This window comes from Podarcis pityusensis (assembly GCF_964106645.2).
Source record: "Podarcis pityusensis genome assembly, chromosome: 9".
Classification (NCBI taxonomy): domain Eukaryota; kingdom Metazoa; phylum Chordata; class Lepidosauria; order Squamata; family Lacertidae; genus Podarcis; species Podarcis pityusensis.
The window spans coordinates 35,349,313-35,369,274 of NC_138034.1; the positions used below are offsets into that span (position 1 = coordinate 35,349,313).

A 19,962-nucleotide genomic window follows, 5' to 3' on the forward strand; every position below is an offset into this window, starting at 1 on the left:
AGTGACCTCACACAACAAATTCTTTTCATACTTTCGGCTTCAATTCACCACCTTGTAAAACTTAGGTGTAAAATTATGTTGACTTTATGAGAGTCTGATACCATTAACATATAGCACTTAACTCATTCCACTTGTATATGCAATGCATTTAAATGTCAGCTTTGACTTTAATGGGACTAAACTGGCAAAAATCCAAGGAGAAGAAGAGTTTTATTTGTTTGCGTCTAAGGCTGATTTACTTTGGATTAGCTTCCTGAATTTTATGTGCTATTAGGTAAGCAGGTTTGGGAATGCAGTCTACATGCTGATGCATTTGTTTCCTTTTGGCTGTTGGTTGCACCTACATAATTCTGTTGAGTCGGAGCTGTTGTAAGCAATTGCTTAGCTGTAGCATGGCGGCATCTGAAAACATTGTATGCTCTTCTGCTTCTACTGCAAAGTAAAACTGAGCATTATCCTCACTCAGCCCATGTGATATCCTCCAGAAGGGAAAATCAAATGACAACCAGTTTAATATTTGTTTCCTTTATAACATAACATTTCCTGTTTTTATTTACTGAGAAGAAATGAGAAAACACTTTATGGGCTAATTCCTTCATCTTGTTTTGAGTCATGGTGGTGGGACTTGGCTCGACCTGATCATTCATTGTGGGCAACAAGAGCTCTTAAATTTTTGGCTCCTCTTCGTTAAGGCTACTTTTCAGCCCAATTCATTTCACATTTCAAATTTATGGACCCTTTAAGGTGAAAGGGAGAGTAAACATTTTAAAATTGGAAATCCATTGAGACACTTGGCTCAATTACAGGATTATGCTTGATCACCTTCCACTATCAGAATGACCAACATCCAAACCTATTGAGTTTTGTAGCCACCTTCACAAGTATTACTGAGAATTTCAATTTAAAAAGAAAAATCAGTACTAAAAAAAGTTATGGATTTTCTTTTCTGTGCTGTTTATAATGATTTTTTAAATTCATGAAAAACGAAGCCTGGAAGTTAAACACTATTTATTTATATTATGTTGAACTTCCACAATATGGTCAATTGCTTTGTTTTCATGGAGAGTGATGCACACCATTTCTGGCATACAAACGAGCCTGATGTACTGTTGCCCTCGATGCATAGTCAGCTACTGCAACCCAATTTACTCATCTGCACACGTTAAATCATGTGTACTATCTTTCTCTTCATTCTGTCTAAATTATTATGCTTTATTCTCCCTGGCACGCATTTCAGGATATGCTGCTAAGAACTATTTGTGATGTGTGTTATGTGTGGATAGCAATGGATCCCATTGGTTCCCTGAAGAGGCATAATGACTGATACCTACAATGCTAAGATCAGCATCTTTTGTTAAGAGTAGACACATGAAGGTGTGAGACATGGAAATCACAGCAAGGAGTTGCAAATGTGAAAAAGTCAAGGCTGATTGTCGAGATTCAGGTTTAGCAATGTTGTGGATTGAGATACAAGTGAAAGAGTCGAGTCCACATTGGCTGGTGCAAACAATGATGTCATGTGGCTTTGAACTTGATACTCTAACCCACAGGAGAAAATGGAAAGAAGCACATTAATAATCTCAAGGTCTAAACCAGGAAGACCACCTCACCAAAGTAAACCATTACTAGGCATCAGAACAAGACAACATGCAACGTTACTGAATTGGCATCTATGACTATTTTGTCAGAAACAACATAAAGAACACACCTTCAGCATAGCTACTTTGCTGTCAGTGACAAGATGCTGCAAGAACATGCTCATAAAGCAGTGCCTATTCAGTTAGCTAATGTGAATGATGCAATAGCTAAGGTAAGTGATGTAATAGCTGCCAAAGGAAAATAACTTTTGAACTGTCTGAAAGAATTTTACAGGCAGACATATGGAAACCAGGAACATGCTGTGACTTCTGATGTTGCCATGGACCGGCTTTTGGAAGCAATTCAGCATAAACTCAACAACAGTGGTATTCATCAGCTAAATGATGTGTGGGAACATTATGTACTGCTAGCAAAGTGCTCATCTACAATTATCCCAAGCTACATAAGTCATAAATCAACATTTAAAGAAGAAGCCCAGTTGTTGCTTGGAGACACACCAATATTTATGCCAAAGAAGAGAGAAAACTTTGCTTTACAACTTATTTACAATGATTTTACAACTTACTTTTCCAAATAAATTATTTTTTTCCAGCGTCTGGAATCTACACAACTCTCTTGAACTCACTAGAAGGGTGCCCACAAAACTAGATGATGGCTTTTTCCTCCAGCACATGCTGCGCTTGAGATTTGTGGTGTTTTCAAGGTTTACCCTGCTATCCAGCGTGTTGGTGCTGATCATGAAACTGTTCTCAGTGTTCTACCTGACAGCCTGTTTATGTTTTTGTAAATTTTGATTGAAGGGCAACTGAGGGGAGACTGGTGATGAAAACAGGGATAACAATGAACCTACTGATCAGTGTTGTAGAGGGAAGTGAGAGGCAGATGAGGCTTGTCAACCTGGGAAGGTAGACCATCAAGGAGAAGGAAAACTCTGATCTTTAACCTCCACTGCCATGCAGGATATCTTTGGGAGAAGAAAAGGCTAAGGAGTAAAACCTACACAAATCCAGAGTGTAGTCCCTAAGATAGATGTTTGGATGGCACTTTGTAAACCTCCTTCTGGTAACTCCTGCAGCCAAGCTGGTGTCAAATGTATTGCTCTGCTTTCCTTTGGACCACATCAGTCAGGCCAAGAGGGGGCTCTTACCTCCATAAGAGCCCAGGACCTCCATACACACTGCCCAGTTTTGTACCCCTGGGAGGTCACTTTGGTGCTGCTCATGCAGTGATATGACTTCACCCCTGGAGGTGCACTCCATTGTCTCTAGAGACAGACGGATGTGAACAACTACTCTTGGTATGCATGAAGCACCATGTGCTTTTTGAAGCCTGTATCAGAGATTTTTTAGAATTGTGTAGTTCACAACTTTTACAACAACATAAGGTAAATAGGCTACCATTGCTGAAAATGCAGCAAGTTGAACAAGGATACCTTTTCCCAACATAGCAGCAAAATTGGGAATCAGAAATTTGCACTCTACTATTTAGATTCAGTTTCAGTGTACTTTTATTAATCAGAGAACACCAGGTTACTACTGATTCCTCAAAAATGCCATCAACAAGTCTTCTAGAAGCCTTTTCAGAATTTTGAACCTGTCTAATAGTAGAGGATAAAGTAAAGCTGATTTTTAAAAATGCCATTTATATTACAAAGCCGTCCCTTATCTGAAAGTCCATTAGTTGGAAGCAAAGCCCATTGATTTCAATCTGATTCATTTTCAAGTATTGTTAGAATCACAACCTAAGTGTCAGGTTCTATTCACATGGGCAACAATTATGTAGATTTGAAATATGTAAAGCAATTGAAATGACAGAAACAAGTTTTTCACTTGGGAGAACGGCTTAGGGGGAAAAATGTTTTATGCCCAGTTCTGAAGAGAATATGATTTTTAGCATGTGAGAATAGCACATGATAATGCTACATTATAATCTTCTTTGCAGCTCCCATTCCATTCCATGCAATGCAATTTGACTTTGCAATTTAAGCACCACACTTGTGTTTAAGTGCGCAAGAAATGGAGGAAGAATCAAACATTACAAGGAACTATTTAGAGAACAGAATTTGTTCTTGTACTGACAAACAAAACCATACATTACCTAGTTCTCATCTGGCAAAAAAGACTGCCTTACCATTTTTCTCTGTCTTGAATTCACCATTTAGATACTGAGAAGCATCAAAATAAGTCACAGACTGAACCAGGCATAGATTTCTGATTTTTCCTACACTGGGGTACAATTATTTCCTTCTTCTGTGATCCCTCCTCCCTCTCCCTTTTTGCTAGAATTCTTGTGGTCCAAAGATGTATTTTTTAAATTGACAAAACAAGTGCATGTACTCAGAAGCACTCAACAGTCAAGGCATAACTAACCCTGTTCCTCAGGAGATTTTGATACCTGGAATGGTTTCTATCTGTCTTCTGAGATACAGGGGTGTGTGGAAGTATGGTCTGGAGGCTGTGACTGGGGTGGGGAATTAGTAGTAGTAGTATTTACCTATTGCTTCCAAAGGAGTGGCAAACAACTAGGAAGCAAAACAATACAATTAAAAATGAAACAGAAATCTTTTAAAGCATTAAAAAAAAAAAAAAGAGGTAAAGGACCCCTGACAGTTAAGTCCAGTCACAGATGACTCTGGGGTTGCGGTGCTCATCTTGCTTTACAGGCCAAGGGAGCCGGCGTTTGTCCGCAAACAGTTTTTTCCAGGTCATGTGGCCAGCATGACTAAGCTGCTTCTGGCACAATGGAACACTGAAACCAGAGCAGCACACAGAAATGCCGTTTACCTTCCCGCCGGAGCAGTACCTATTTATCTAGCTGCACATTTTGGCATGCTTTCGAACTGCTAGGTTGGCAGGAGCTGGGACCGAGCAACGGGAGCTCACCCCGTGGCGGGGATTCAAACCGCTGACCTTCTGAGTGGCAAGCCCAAGAGGCTCAGTGGTTTAGACCACAGCGCCACCTGCGTCTCTCCTTAAAGCATAAAAACATCCAAAAAAATAAACACAGTCTCCCATCTACAATTTGCTTGTGGGTGAGGAAGAGGCAGATCTAGTGTTCATTCCCGAGGCTTGGGTAAGTGAGATGGGAGGACTAGGTGTGGCCCAGCTTTTCTCTGATTTGGAGCAGCTCCAAAACACTGGCCCAGTCTTTCCTTGGATATGTTTCAACTAGTGCAGCCTGACCCTGTAGAGAATCTATTTCAAGGAGTTGGGCCCTCTTGACCCTTGCTCACCAAGGCTTATAAAACTAGCCAGAGGGAATTGCCAGGGTGGGTCCAGGACGTGATTATTGCCTCTGTGCAAAAAGGCGAAGTGAAATTGGCCCTGAAGATGCACCCTCTCCTTAGGAGGACCTCCCTGCAAATATCCCTTTCCTGGGCAAGGTGCTCTAGAAGGTGGTGGCAACCCAGCTGCAAGCATGCTTGAAGGAAGCAGATTATCTGGACCTATTTCAATCCATCTTCAGGCCTGGAAATGGAACTCAAACTGCCTTGGTCACTCTGGCTATTAACCTGTGTGACTCAGGAAAGAGGCATAAGGGGTGTGATCATGTTGGTTCTCCTTAACAGCCCCACAGCTTGTGGTGTCATTGACCACAGCATTCTTCTGGACTGACTAATACACACACACACACACACACACACACACAGGATTATATCAGTAAAGCAAAAACAAGCAAGTCAATAAACAATCCAGTTCAACACGAACTCATAATCATTAAAAAAATATTTTTTCAGAAATTGTTGCTGAGCATTAATTCAATGCCAGTTGACACCATGTACAGCTGCTGAGTCCCAGGCAGCTTCTTCTTCCATAGCTTCAGCAGCAAACTCCCAGCAGCCACCATTAGTTTTGTGCAGTTATATGATATAGCTCTCTTTTTTCTTGCCAGTTGGCTGGTTTCTGCTCTCAGAACCTTGGTTCCATTGCTCTGCTCTCCCAAAAATCATAGTCACCAAGAAAATGTCCAGAAATCACGCAGTTCCACCCAGTCAAAATCAGTGACTGAATCTGGAATAGATGCATGTATCAAAAAGTAGGAAAGACCTTTGACACAGAAAAACCAATGACTAAAAGCATGCATCAACCTGTTTTACGGTGACTTGTCTATATCATGCTTGACCTTTATCTGCAGTGCAAACAAGGCATGCATTATATGCAAGTTTTGAATGTTGATATAGTAACATTCCTCTCAATGGGGAGCATATCACAGAAAATATATTGCCAGACAAAAGCTATTTGTTGCAATAATTCCTGTGGAGAATTTAGTACAATGGGGGGGGAAATGTAGTACCACTGTTACTTAGCTTTAGTAGGTAATATGTAACCATGTGGATGGTCTTTATTTAAAACCACTGAACTAATTAAGTAAAAAGTACATCATTGTTAGTATTGTTGGAAGCAGGCTAACAGAGACCTCATTTTGCCATATATTTTATCCTTGATTTCCTTTGCTGGCATGTGCCTGCCAAACTTCATCCATTAACATTTCATTTTCTGTGATTATTCTTGATCTCTAGCTCATAAAGTACACAACATTATCCTTGTCCTGATTGATATTCTTAAGCCCAGTTTCTGTCCAAGGTGCCTACCTGCTAGTTTGAGCTGCACAGAGAACTGGTCCATTTAATTACTATTAACCTCACATCTTCACTACAGTATGCTCACAAGAAACTCATATTCACAGCAAATGGCAGTAATTAGCAAATTGCTCTCATATGGCATGACTCGAGCCTGTCACAAGTGAGTAGTGCAATCTAACAAGCTGTAACCTGATATAAGCAGGATCTTTTCTATTGCATTTGCAGCAAATTCGGTAATGGATCCTTCACCTATGAAGTTTTGCACTGGAGTTTCTTGGCTATACAATTCTGATTATCCCCTTGAAAGTGTAAAGGGCTAGCCCTCCTATTGATCTCTGCAGTACATCAAGCCCACACAACTTGTGACCCACCAAGTAAAACATAAGCCACCAGCCACAGCAGTCAACAAATGGCTTGATAAATGGTCTCTTTGGGACTGTAAAAATGGGGGACAGGAGGTGTCAGACACTTGGAAAGCCATCACCATGATTAGTGGCTACATTCAGATTGGCTGGTCCCTTTGTACAGGACTGCAATATGCCATATGTTCAACTTACTGACAAATGATGGCAACCATAAGTAGCCACAGCAGACTTCTTACGCCTTGCTGAGTGAACTGGGAGGAAGTGAGAAGCAGAAAGAGGGAAGAGGTATCACTGGCTTACAATCCTCTATGAAGGGTGAAAAACAAATGTATGAGAGAAATGGGTGGGTGGGAAAGTATGGTAGCTCAGTGGTAGAGCAACTGTTTGCATGCAGGAAGTTGCAGGTTCAAATCTTAGCATTTATTAGTAGTAGTAGTAGTAGGAGGAGGAGTAGGAGTAGGAGTAGTATACCGCCCTATACCTGCAGCTCTCAGGGCGATTAAAACATAAAATCACAATATAAAAACACAAAATACATAATAAAAACAACCCCATAACCCCCTCTCCCCAACACATTTTAAAAGGGCATAGGATGTCAATCAAATCAACCAAAGGCCTGGTTAAAAAGGAAGGTTTTGCCTGGCGCCTAAAGGTGTATAATGAAGGTGCCAGGCGATCCTCCCTGGGGATTGTGGATCCTCCACAAATGGGGAGCCACTTCGGAAAAGGCCCATTCTCCTGTTACCATCCTTTGGATCTCTCCTGGAGTAGGCACCTGAAGAAGGTTCCTCAGAAGTTGTTCTCAGGGTCTGGGTAGGTTCATATGGGAAATGGCGGTCCTTGAGGTATTGCGGTCATGAGCCTAGAATGCCCCCTGTCTGAAATCCTGGAAAGCCATTGCCAGTTAGTGTAGACAGTTCTGAGCTAGAAGGATCAATGGTCTGACTTGGTATAACACAGCTTCTATGTTCATAACAGAGAAAGAGACAGACAAAAAGGGAGAGTAAGACTATGAATGGCTGTAAGTCACAATGGCTATGTTCAACCTCCAGTGCTGGGGTCAAAATATCTCTGGATGGGCTGTTGCATTCAGGTCCTGCTTGCAGGCTTCCCATAGGCATCTGGCTGGCTTCTGTAAGAACAGAATGCTGGACTAGATAGTCCTTTGCTTTGATCCAGCAGAGATCTTATGGGACAGAAAAATACATTGCTTGTACCTCATTCTGATAAGGATACAATGCAGATTGCCATGGCAAGAGTTCAGGTTTTGAGTACATTTATTTTGAACAGTACAGAAGGATTTTATTTTATTTTTTAAGACCCATTATCATGTGGAAAAGGATGGCCGAGAGCCAAAGGATGAAGACTGCCAAACACAGTTCCTGAAGTTAACTCTAAAATTGATTTCCTCGCTGCAAATATAAAATTCTGTTTTCCTATATCTTCTAATTTTCTTTGGCTTTGGTAACTAAACCCCAGAGAGAAACGGTATTTGTTGATACTTAGGTGATGTATGAATTCTTTGCGCATACAGCTGATATGTTTTCAGAAGCCCTGTAGCATCAACACTACAGGTTTAAATGGATGGTTTGGGAAAGAAATGAAAACTCCTGAATACTGTGTTTTTCAGACTAATATGAGAAACAATTCAGCAGTGTAGAATTAGATTTGTTATCTATCCTTTTCACCAAGATTTCTGCATTTTCATCCTTCCCAGGGAGTAGCCACAAAATTCATCCTCTAAGCTTTGTTTAATGGTTTCAGGTTGCAATATCCTACACACCCTCCGCTGGAAATAAATCAGTGGGACTTATTCTGAGAGACATGTGTAGGATTGTGTAAGAAGCCTCAGCATGGGGATTGATTCTCACACAGTTTGCATGCCTATGTACATAAAGGAGAGGGAGAATGGATGAGCAGTGGAACCAGATCAAAACAGAGACAATGGCATATGAATTGTTTTTCTGAAAAGACCATTCATTGGAAACAAACTCAAGGAGCAAAATCAGACCCTGGTACATAGAACTACCTCGATTTCAAAATGTTGGTATTGACCAACCATTTTGGTGAAATACCAGCATTATAGACAGGGCCGTCTTAAGCATATCCGGCGCTGTGGTGCAAAGCTCCCTCCAGCCCCCCCCCCATTTCCCAGGGTTGTCAACCTTTTTTTAGGGAGGATGGTGCTGCCGGCAGGGCTGGACGAGGCAGGCAGCAGCTGGAGGGTGGCTCCTCTGGCAGGAAAGAGGCGGAGGCTGGCTGCTTCATGCCACGGTGGCCACGTCAAACAGAGGCTCCGAATATGGCGCTGCTTTGGCATGGGTGGCATGGCGGAGGCAGGCAAGGGCCTCCGACTCTTCCCTGGTGCCCTCCAGAACTTGGTGCCCTGGCACCCCATGCCACTAGCCTCTATGGGTAAGACGCCCCTGATTATAGATATCACTAAAAGTTTTTTTCTTTTCCATCTTTATGTAGTCCTTTTGGGGTCATTGTCTCGGTAAGTGTTGATAAATCTTGAGAGGTGGGTTTTGTTTTTGTTTGTTTGAGAAACCAGTTATCGTGTGCTCCATCTTATCCGTTTCTATGTGCAGACATAAGGAATGTCAATGAGAGTTTAGTGCCAGTGTGAAATCACAACCCATGTCAATGCTGCGCACAACCTCAATAAGCACTCACAGCTGCCGACATTACTCCCCTCTTGTCCCATCACATCACAACTCTATTTCAAAGGTGGGGAGGAAACTGGACAACCTGCTCTACAGTGATAGGGTATATCTTTCAGAGGAGGGTGTGACACTTTCCATGGGGATCTGCAGCAAGGATTAAGTGGTGCAGTCACCGCTTGTGGCAGATGCAGTGTGGTTTCAAAGGAGAAAAATTTAAATCAAGACTCTGAAAACAGATCTTCAGGCATCTGCTACAATGAAGGAAAGCTTCCCCAGAACTGCCCCTTCCAAGGTTGTGTGTTTAGAAGGCATAGGGGGTTTTCTGTCTGGCCTTGAGACTATCCCCAGGCATCCCCTCCCCAGCCACACCTCCTCTCCCAAGGGCTCATATTTCACCAGCCTTGCTTGGTCCCCTCCTTGAGTGTTTTTGCCACCTGGAATGTGTCCTTGATCTCTAATAATCCTTCTTGCTTCTTCAATGGAAGATAGAGACAGGTGGGGGGTGGTACATGCATGGGTGCATGTAGAAATTACCCTACTGTACAAAAGTAAACTTCACATTCTACCTCTGGCCACTTCTGTCTCTGGCTTTGCCTTGTATGTGATCCCCCAAAAGGTTGTTTTAAAAAACTGTTCTCCTTCCCTGCTTTAATGTGAAGGACCAAGGGTAGGAGAAAGACTGGCCATCAGTCTTGGGCCATGGAAGCTCAGCCAGAAAAGATTGAAGTGGAAAGGCCGGAACTCCACTATCTGATAAGCATGTCACCCACACCAGAGGAAGGATGTTGCTTCCGTTTAGCTATTTATCTATTGCAAATAATGTTTTACAAAGTTATTGCCTATTTAAGGTCCAGATATGTGCCTCTTGCTTCTTTATTCTATTTTTAATAATATTTTATTGGTTTTCATTATAACAAACATATTCTAACAATGAACATTAAGAAATAAAAAATAAAAAATTGAACTGTATCATTTTGCATAATGTTTGTATATTCAATACAGTACCGAAATTTGGAATTTCTCCAATCCCCCGACTTCCCTCTACCCCCCTCCATGGTTCCATTATTCCTCTTGCCTCTTTATTCTGGTGGTATGAGTGAAAATCAAATTAGTGTAGCTTCTACTGGCATGGAGGTAGAAAAGTCTTCACTCGCTTAATTTCTGTGTTATAAATGCTCAGGTGCTGTGGAAAAGCTAGTAACCAAGGTCTCGGGTCACTTGAATTTCTTACCCACCCACTAACTAATTGCCTCTGGTGCTCAGGAACAGAAGACACCTGCAAATTGTTACTGCATTGCATGCAGTGCCATTATATGACTTGGCAGAGAGCAGCTATCTGTAACCCCTACACAACAAAAGCATGTACAAATGGGAGAAAGCATACAACCAGCAGAAAACAGTAGGGGTGGTAGGTGCACCAGCGACAACTGATAATGGACTGCAGCTGTGTATATCAAGTAGCAGTGGAAAATCAATATAAAGACTAATTTAAGTCTGTTGTGTTCATAAAAAGTTGCAAAGGAAAAGCTTGTAGAAAAATGAGGAACTTGGCTTTCATAGAACTCTGAAAGGGGACCACAGTCTTGTTACCATAAACTCTCAGATGACCTGGATGTTCATTTGGTCATCTGGATTTGTTTGCTGAAATTTATGGGAAGGTTAGACAACGTTAGCTATTTATTACGCATTCATTTTTATTAGTTTGCAGAAAGACTACAGGGGTGTTCATACATTACCTTGGACCAGGTTCAGATGCTCCTGGGAAAACGTTTACGTGTGGTGATTTTAAAATTCACCACATGTACTTGTACCCTGAAGGTAAAAGGTAAAGGGTAAAGGGACCCCTGACCGTTAGGTCCAGTCACGGACGACTCTGGGGTTGCGGCGCTCATCTTGCTTTATTGGCTGAGAGAGCCAGCATACAGCTTCTGGGTCATGTGGCCAGCATGACTAAGCCATTTCTGGCGAACCAGAGCAGAGCACGGAAACACCATTTACCTTCCCGCCGGAGCGGTACCTATTTATCTACTTGCACTTTGACATGCTTTCAAACTGCTAGGTGGACAGGAGCTGGGTCTGAGTAATGGGAGCTCACCCCATCACAGGGATTTGAACTGCCAACCTTCTCATCAGCAAGCCCTAGGCTCTGTGGTTTAACCCACAGCACCACCTGTGTCCCCTGAAGGTAGAAGTACTCAAACTTCCCAGTGCATTTGCCCCTATGGCAGGCCAGCTGAGCAGTGCTGCTGTTTTATGTGTTCACGTTGCCTTGAAAAGCAAATAATGGTTGGGAGGGCATTTTAGATGCCTTGCTTCCCACAGCATTGATCTCATTTAGCAGCTCAGACTGGAATTCAAAATCAATATAAATTTTATTTCAAGAATATGAAAATATTTTACCAGCAGCTGGTGAATGTTGCCTAGAGGAACAATTGTTTGTGAGGGTTTTGTTTCTGCTTTTTTAATTAATCGTATAGAGCTAAAGAATTCCCACTTAAATTGATGGAATGCTTTCGCTCTTGTTTCTACAGCTTTAACAGCAGAAACACTCCAAATCTCAAATAAAGGCATAACCTTAAAAGCAGCTTTCTAAAGCATTTCCATACAATTGGTTTATTACAGAGCAGGGGTGGGGATCCTATAACAGCCAGAGGGCCACATTCCCAGATGGGCAACCTTTCGAGAGCCACACGCCAGCCAGGGTTGCAGCAACGGATATGTGCACTAGGCTATAGTCCAACCACACAAACATGAGAGATTTCTACTCATCTTCATCAAACAAACATGAGGCCTTGTTACAGCTGAAGGACACATTCCACCTAATAAAAGAATTGGGAGGTGCGAAGTAAAGCCCATGAGGGAAGTGGACTTAGAAGAATGGATAAGGCCTGGGAAGAAGTGTGGCCTGAAGGGCAGGGAGCCTCCCAGAAGTCACAAGATTGCAGGTTAATTGTAGAGAAACAAGATTTAGACAAATGGGAACCCACAAAAAATAAATAATAATCCATAGTTGTGTATATAGTTTAGGGCAGGCTTCCTCAAACTCAGCCCTCCAGATGTTTTGAGACTACAATTCCCACCATCCCTGACTACTGGTCCTGCTAGCTAGGGATCATGGGAGTTGTAGGCCAAAAAACATCTGGAGGGCTGAGTTTGAGGAAACCTGGTTTAGGGTGTGGGAATTGTATGGGATTGTTTAGAGCAGTTATGGTAAACATTGTGTTTTTGGTACAGCGGCCACATTTACCCTTAGCCAGCCATCTGGGGGCCACACAACAGAGGTGGTGCAGGCCACACACAACAAATTATCAATCTGATGACTAAGAATGGGACCACTTACCGGTACATCTCTATCAGGGCACTTGGGTGGCAGAGAGTTTTAAACTTTTTGCCATCAAATAGGTGATGTCTTGGTGTGTGGATGGGGGACCCTTGGTTGACAGCCTGTCTCTATGCTGATCTAAGATAGTCCTGTATTTTCAAATGTCCTCTTTAAAATATTAAAAATTGTAAATTTCCACATTCAGGGTTTTTTGTGGGGATTTTTAAAACATTTGTCTGCAGAAGTATTTTACTGAAATGCTAGAACTATGCAGGTGCTTGTGTAGAATATATTTAAAAGTCCTTCTGTTTGCAATTAGTTTTTGTACATATATCCAAGGCCTTCCATGGGAGATTCACAAGGACATGTTGTGTGCCTGAAAATGATTGTTTTCTACCTTGTGTCCTTAGACAGTCACTAAACACAGCATCTTTTGTATCCTTAGATGACGCTTAAAAGATTTTTAATTGTACCACATCTGATTAATTAATCCCTTCCTTCACATTAATGTTGTACCCAGGAACCTTGTGTTCATAAGTGAGCTATAAAAAACATCTTACCTCCTTGCGCATTCAGTTTTTCCAGCTTGTTAATTAAAAAGTAATATAGCTTCGATTCATTCCATTCTTAAGAAATAAGAACTGGGAGCATTATGATCACAATTATTAATGAACCTCCATTTGAAAATTGCTTTTTTATGATGTGCATGAAGAACAGAGAATAACAGTATAACAAATAGGTAAAACAAATGGCAAATGGAACATTGCCAGATTTAGATTATGGTGATTAGAAATATGGAAGATTATTGGTGAAGTAGCCAAAAGTACTTTAATATTTAATGTGGAAGTAAAATGCTTTTGACGGATTCCCACTAATTAAGAATTTACAACCACTGTTAGCACAAATTGAGGTGCAGTGGTGAGATAATACTTATCAGTTAGCAAAGAGATTGCACTGATGGTATGCAAGCAGTTGCCCATTCAGTTCAAAGAACACAACGCTTGAATGATTGCTCAGTTCTGCAAAGTCTTTTCGTCCTGCTAGAATGACAAATGCTCACTATTCTGTTCTATTGATTTTCATTCTAATATATTGTGGAAGATCCTTGTTTTGGTACAACAGTAGGCAATCACTGCTAATTCTTTCCCTTCCATCCTGTTCTGCATAGCAGTGCAATATTTGTCTCACAGTCCTCTGTGCTCCATGATATTTTGGATGTCTGCAAAAGAGGAAGGGCATTTTCAGATGGGTCTTCTGCTGTGGGTGTTTTCTGCAATGTGGCACTGACACATTGATAGTGAATTAAGAGGAGAATTTGCACTGAACTGTCTGCTGCATAATTTGTTTGGTGATGTTTCCCCCAATAAGCCTGCATGTTTTGTCAGAGGAGGAGGAGGGGAAGGTGAGTTGTAACGCTGAAGACATGCCCCTTCCCAGGATAAGATGTATTATTTAGATGATCATGGTGGTGATGGTGATATTTATACCCTACCCATCTGGCTGGGTTTTCCTAGCCACGCTGGGTGGCTCCCAACAGAACACTAAAACAGAATAAAACTTCAAATATTAAAAACTTCCCTAAACAGGGCTGCCTTCAGAAGTCTTTTAAAAGTCGGTTGTTTATTTCCTTGACATCTGCTGGGAGGGCGTTCCACAGGGCAGTCGCCACTACTGAGAAGGCCCTGTAACCTCACTTCTCACAGTGAGGGAACAGTCAGAAGGCCCTCAGCACTGGACCTCAGTGTCCGGGCTGAACGATGGGGGTGGAGACACTCCTTCAGGTATACTGGGCCAAAGCCGTTTGTGAGGTTTTCCTGCCTCAATTCCATCACCCGCCTGAAAGAAATGACTGGGACACTACATCAGAGTGTCTTTCTCCACCCCCCCTGTTAATTGTTAGCATGCCCAGCTGCAAAAGGCATTCACACAATTACTGCCCTCTTTTTTCCAAGCTGGAAGGTAGTTGCGCTATGATGTCATGCCTGTGCCCACAGAGTGGAACCCGCAGAATGGCTCCCAGGAAAGACTGGAGAAGATAGACAGGTGGAGAAAAGCAAATCCATACAAATCGGAGGGTGAAAGCAGAGAAGGGAAGCAAGCAAACGACGAAGTGGAAAATGATCCAGTAGTCATGGGCCAGATAGATGGCAAAGCAGGCAGTGGGAAGAGCCAGTTGAGAGCCTGTATATACATGCACACACCTCCTGCTGCCCCCTTTTCTTTGAAAAAACCCAGCAGGAAGCAATTTCAACTCAATAAATTGCCAATAATGCCTAGCACAAGCTTCTCCTCCTTTCCACCCCTTCAAATGCAGTTATTTGGACTATCACACAATGCCACCCCTCTTAAACTGTTCAAGATTTAGTCTTTTAAATGCTATGATTGCTGTGCTAGACCTTCATTCATTTCCAAAAAACACAGCCCCACAAGAATGCTCACAAGCAGCATCAATAGAAAGTCCGTCACATAGAGGCAAAGTTAATTTGGCACATTCCCAGGGCACCATAGTACAAAAAAGCAGGACCAAAATGAAATCAGAATATTTGTGAGAGAGAGGACTGCCATCCGCAGAGTACCATACATGACCAACTTACATATCAAAGAAAGCATTTTGTTAGCATTCTCAACTAAATAGTGAGACTGCCCAAGTATTACTGCATAACTAATTTAGATTATTTATTACCATTGATAACACATAAAGAGAGGGAAGGAAGCCTGTCTTTAGTCCTAAGAAGCAGGCTGAGTCTACCAATGTCATTGGGAAAACTATCTTTCTACACAATCAGCTGAACACATTTTGACAAAGAGATCAATGTGAAATAAGGAACGTTTTGATGTTTTTATAATTTACGCTCTGCAGATTAGAAAGTCAATTTATACTGCTGAAGTACAGACCTAGCCTTCATGCTTCTCTGGGACCTTTCACAAGGTCTCTAAAAGCCCTCATTGGCATGAACTGAGTTGATGTAGCTTTCAGCAAAGATATAAAAGTTGCTTTATACGGAATCATACAAAAAACTTCCTCAGTCCCAGTACTGTAGCCGTGACTCTCCAGGAGCCTTAAGAACTCATTTGCAATGCTGCCACCTAAGCAACTATAATGATTTATAACAATTTTTTTTTTGAAAAAACTGTCTTTAATTGCCCCATTATTGGTTGCATCATGGGAGTAAAGTGCTCAGTCTATGCAGTTTTATTATAACCTATTTTCTAGTAAAATATCCCAAGCAGCTTACATATAGAGAATAAACTACACTCAACAACAAAATTATAAGATGCACAAACTTTCTTGCTGTGGGCAAGGACTATTTGTTAGTTAGCCAATCAGAGATAGACAATCTTTTTACGAAAGTGTGCAAGCAAGCAATCTCGGCAATCTCTTGTATGAAACAGAGGTACAATGTTGTTGTAGCTCAGTATACTGCAACTAACTGACATGCAGAAGTTCCAGTGCCAATTTCTGACTCTCTAGGTAAGGAATGTCACTTGCCTGAAACTCTGACAAGTTAGGCCATCCTTTAAACAATGCAGATTTGTTTTTTCCTCACACGGGTAAAATTCAGCTGGTAGTGACTCACAGGTGAAATGGGAGGTCTAGAGGTATCCCAAGGCTGCTCTAAGCATGTGTGTTGCCTTGACCCTGCAATTGCGGGGGGCCAGGGCCAACGGCATGTGTGTACAGCTGCTGTGAAATTGGGGGGAGGCCTTTCACTGGAAAGATCAGGGGCTGCCCCCCTGCTCCCCCTTCGGCATCCATGGCTCTAAGTTCTGCACAGTGTTGACTCTCACAGTCTTTAAGGTATCTGAAAAGTCTTTGCTGTTTTAAAATAAAGCCAGGAACTGTCAGGGTCAAAGCAAAGCAAATGCCCCATAGATCTTCCCAGGTAGTTCAATATTACAGATGAATCTAATGAGCTTCCTCTTTATCTTGCTAGCCTCTGAGCTCTGTGTTGTCCTTTTAACAACTAAAACATTCACAAATTTCACTCCACTCTGGTCAATGGAATTGGCAGTTTATGTTTATTTAAGGGTTAGCTAATCAATGATCGGCTTCCTTGAGTTTATCAGCTTTTGTGGTGAAGAACACATGCACAGCTCACGTTCTTTTATTAATGTGAAGGACTGTATCTGCAGCACCAGTTGAATTTTACCCGTGTGAGGGGAAAACCAATCTGCATTGTTTAAAGGATGGTCTAACTTTCCAAAGGACGTCTAACTTTCCAACAAGAGCTATATACAGTTGTATAATGAAAGAGGGGAGAAGATGTTTACAGAGAGTTGTTGTTGGCATCTGTCTGTCAGAGGCAGGTGATCTATAAATGCACCACAACAACCTTGGCACAAAGCTTTGCTTAAAATATGTGTCAATAGGAAACAGAGCCGTCTAGCTTCTACATTAGTCAATTCATTTCAAACCGCAGTACTTCATTCTCTCACTTTCTGTAAAAAATCCAGACGAAGTTATTTACCGGTCTGCTGGATTCTAGTGTCTTCTGTGTTCTTGTTGTTTTTTTCTGACCTGATTTGTGCAGTGATTGGATAAACAGTCTAAGGGAGGGTAGCTCAAAAAGCAAACACCCCACTCAAATAGGCTGGCCCCATCTGGTGGTTGATTCAGTCTCCCTCAAACTAGACCTGACCCAAAATGGGCCTCACATCCCATCTCCTCCCATCTCTCTCACACATACCATCTCAAAAACCTCCAAAAAGAATCCCACTAAAAATAAAGGCTTTATAAGATAGTAAGGACATATTCCTTTTAAAGCAAGCAGTTCAATTTCAAGAGGGTTGTAGAAAGTTTTTGCTTTGTGCTTAGTTAACCACTCTGCTGAAGTGTTTTGAGTTTTATTGCACTTTGGAATTCAGTACCTCTCCCATCTCTCTATAGGTTATATTCCATTCCAGAAAAATAGAAATGTATTCTGGTGCTGAACTGTACTCCATTGTAACTCTAAAGAACGAACCACAGCTGTCTGGGTCTTAAGAGAGCTAGCAGCCATCTTACTGCTTTGCTACATTAAAAATGTACGGCCCACAAAGCTGGATGAGGGGCGAAGGATGACTAAAGCACACTTGTGGTGGTTTTTTCCACTTCAGGTCTGCAGCTTCTGTGCTAATGTTGAGCCTTAATGTGTTTAGACAGTTATTTTACAGGAATGTTCAGAAGCAACAAATATATTTCATGCTTTTGTGGCGTTACAGTAGTATTTTTTCTTCTTTTGTTAATGTAATGAAATGTACACCCACGCTGAGCATACATAAAAAGCATGTAACTGAGGATATAGAAAAGGGACATGCCACTTAGACAGTCTGTCCTGCCATTAGTTAGGGGCTTATTTGTTTGTTGTTGTTTTTACTAAATTTGGACCCAAAAAGGCTGCTGTGTGAGTTGATTTTCCAAATGGCAAGCTGCCATGGAAGTCCCAAAATTGCAGTTTTTATCATCACAGCATTGCAGGGGCTGGAAAACTTGCACTTCTCTCCTACAGCCTATCTCAAAATAGGGGCATACACTAAAGTTCTGATCCTTCCACTGACCATTCTCAATCAATTAATGAGAAAAGAAATTGCATTCAAAAATGGTCATTGTTGTTGTCGTTTAGTCGTGTCCAACTCTTCGTGACCCCATGGACCAGAGCACGCCAGGTCATGGCGGGGGGGAGGAAATGCTGGTTAAATTATCATGGATGGGCTCTGGGGTTTTTTGATGAGCTTACCTTACTTTCAAGGCACCCAAGGGGTTTTGTGACATTTTAAAGCACATTCAAAGCACATTCCCCGCCACCCCAAAGAATTCGGAAAACTGTAGTTCATTAAGGGTTGCTGTGAATTGTAACTGTGTGGGGCAAACAACAGTGTCCAGAATTATTTGAGGGGGGAAATGTGCTTCAAATGAGGTATAGTGTGCACATTGCCTCTCTTTCATGCAAATCGCCTCATGTAGTCTGAGTTCTGTTGCCTTTCCAGTTACCTGCATTTTGTGAAAATCCCATGCCATCCTTTTAAGTGTGAGGAGCTGGAGAGGCTGTTTACTGGGCTCCTGAAAGCTGTCCGTTTTTAGCAAGTGTGTTTACTTTTAAAGAAATCCGGAGTATGCCAGTATCAAGTTGGCTAATTATTCTCCCTTCAAAACCTCAATGCTGTTCCCCAACACCACTCTTCCCATTTGAATGACTGAATCTTGAATTTTTCAGGAAAATGTCGCCGTCCCAATTATTATCCTTTTGACTCCTCATTTTCTCCACATGTTTGAGATTCATCCCACCTCTCTCACTTTCATTGTATCCCTAGTAATTGAATGCATCTACTGGCTTCCAACCAAAGAGTCAGCATAAATTGTTACAAGGGCAACCAGCTTATACCATTGACTGGATAAAACATCCAGAGAGATTTTCAGCTCGAAACAAAGAATAGTCATTAAGGTGCTTCAAAGAGCCACCAGATTAAGAGCATCCCCACTGGTGTCACCATTGTCCTCTGAGAGATTTGATTCCACTGCTTATAAACAGTCCAATAATAGAAGGATAATGGCCAAATACAATTTCATGGTACGCTCATTGTGGCACAATCTCGTTGGACATGGATCACATTAAATTGACCACCAGCATGAAGCATAATACATGGTCTCATGAATAGTGATAGCTGGGAGCTCTTTGATTTGGCCATTCGAAAGCAGTCTGGCTTTGGCCAAAAGGGCTAGGTAAACATAACCTAGGTATATGTTGAATCTAAGAAGACACATTATGAAGGAATAGATGGAGTAGCAGCAGCAGCCCCACCAGAAAAAAAATATATTGTGGGGGGAGCATAAAAGAAGGTGGATCTTGGGAGGGAGGGACCAATCTGTGCCCTACTTCTTTGATTTCTGGAAGAGAAATGGTTTCTTTCACACAATTTCCCTGTCCCATTACAGACTTGCTGTGATTACTATCGATTAGTAGCAATGTGTGTGTGGTTGTGCAGAAGCATGGAGCCAGCCTTCCAACACGGACATTGCTGCTGCTTACCTAGATCGAGTCAGGTGCAAGGGCAAGGCTGTTGGCTCTGTGACTCTGCTCCACCACAAGGAGCCATTACTGCTATAGTTTTTGATTGAGTTAACTCTCAGGAAAGTATGCTTTGGATTGTACCCTTATTTTAATTTCTTGTTTATTGCAGAGTTGTAATTTGCATGTAAAAGTGCATCTGCTTCAAATAACCGCATCCTTCTGATGCTTTATGTGAAGGTAGTCTTGGCAGAGGTGACAGAACAGAGTCTGTGGGACATGTTGCTTGTGAAGCAGTTGTGCTTACATTGAAGTGAGAAGGAGGTTTTGCTTCACAGTAGTGCCCAGGGAACACCTAATCTGGAAAGTGGGTGAAAGCTCAAACAGATATAGGGTTTGTCCATATCTGAGCATTCTTAACCTGTTAATCCACTTATTCCCC

At 41.8% G+C, this 19,962-nt stretch overlaps 1 protein-coding gene across 2 annotated transcripts in view; it reads right to left on the reverse strand.

Annotated features, from left to right (window-relative positions):
* Positions 1-5,475: 5,475 nt before the first annotated feature.
* Positions 5,476-19,962, reverse strand: part of LOC308485760 (uncharacterized protein) — a 233,316-nt gene continuing 218,829 nt past the window's right edge. For both annotated transcript variants that reach the window (XR_013990699.1, XR_013990700.1), the window contains one exon: positions 5,476-5,609. The gene's annotated coding sequence lies outside the window, so the exon portion shown is untranslated. The remainder of the gene's footprint in view (positions 5,610-19,962) is intronic.